General features: G+C 42.8%; 1 non-coding gene across 1 annotated transcript; it reads left to right on the plus strand.

The window, feature by feature from the left end:
• The first annotated feature begins 308 nt into the window (after positions 1–308).
• Positions 309–382, plus strand: Trnas-cga. Its single transcript has one exon. It is a non-coding gene; the product is annotated as a tRNA-Ser (tRNA).
• The last annotated feature ends 639 nt before the right edge of the window (positions 383–1,021 follow it).

Raw genomic sequence — 1,021 nt, forward strand, 5'->3', positions numbered from 1 at the left:
GCAGTTGCGGCCCAGTTAGCCGTCTCTGTCGGTTCTTAACAAAATATTATCCGTGCACTACTTACTGTTCCACTGTGCAACATACCTAAAAACGCTTAAATCTTTCTTAAAGGTCTCAAAGGGAGCTAAATTGGACTTACACAGAAAAAGTGGGGACTAAAAGGACTTGTTGCTACAAAACATGATTTTTAAATAGAATTTCTGATACAATACTATGGAAAAAATTCGCAAAAGAGCTTCTGTAAAGTTTGGGAGGTAGGATACGAGGTACTGGCAGAAGTAAAGCTGTGAGGACGGGGCGAGAGTCGTGTTGGGTAGCTCAGTTGGTAGAGCACTTGCCCGCGAAAGGCAAAGGTCCCGAGTTCGAGTCTCGGTCCAGCACACAGTTTTAATCTGCCAGGAAGTTTCATACGGAGCTGCTGATTCATGATAACGCACGTCCCCACATCGTAAATGTCGTAATGTACAAGTCACGCCAATGTAAGTGGGTGCCACTTGAACACCCGGCCTGTAGTACTGATCTCATCCCGATGGATTATCACGCCAGCGCTCTCTTAAAATAAGACCTTGGCAAACCAGCTGTACCTGTCGGAGGATGTGTATCAGGTAGTTACGGACTTCGTCAACCAGCAGACTTGTTGTTTTAGCTAACAGTTATCTCCAACCTGAGGCTTCGGTGGAATGATTTCCTGAATGCCCACGGCGATTTTTCCTGATCGGCATACCGATTCTGGACTCTACGGCTTTTAAGCAGAAACTTTCTAATCGTTCTTTATAAAATTAGATTACTGACTGGCATATGTGATTAAGCTTAAGTTGACATTTTATATGATTACGATCTTGTTTTTTGAGTTACTGTCATCTTCTTAGTAATTGTTTGTTTAGGTAATCCGTTCTAAAAAGACATTTTCTTCAGTACCAAGCTCCACAGCTCAGATTACGCGCTCCACTAGTAAGTAGAGCAAAAACAGACTGAACCATTAAATTCTCCTATGGCAAATCTTAAAGCGGACAGCTTTCG

This window comes from Schistocerca americana, unplaced genomic scaffold (genome assembly GCF_021461395.2).
Source record: "Schistocerca americana isolate TAMUIC-IGC-003095 unplaced genomic scaffold, iqSchAmer2.1 HiC_scaffold_14, whole genome shotgun sequence".
NCBI classification, from domain to species: Eukaryota; Metazoa; Arthropoda; class Insecta; order Orthoptera; family Acrididae; genus Schistocerca; species Schistocerca americana.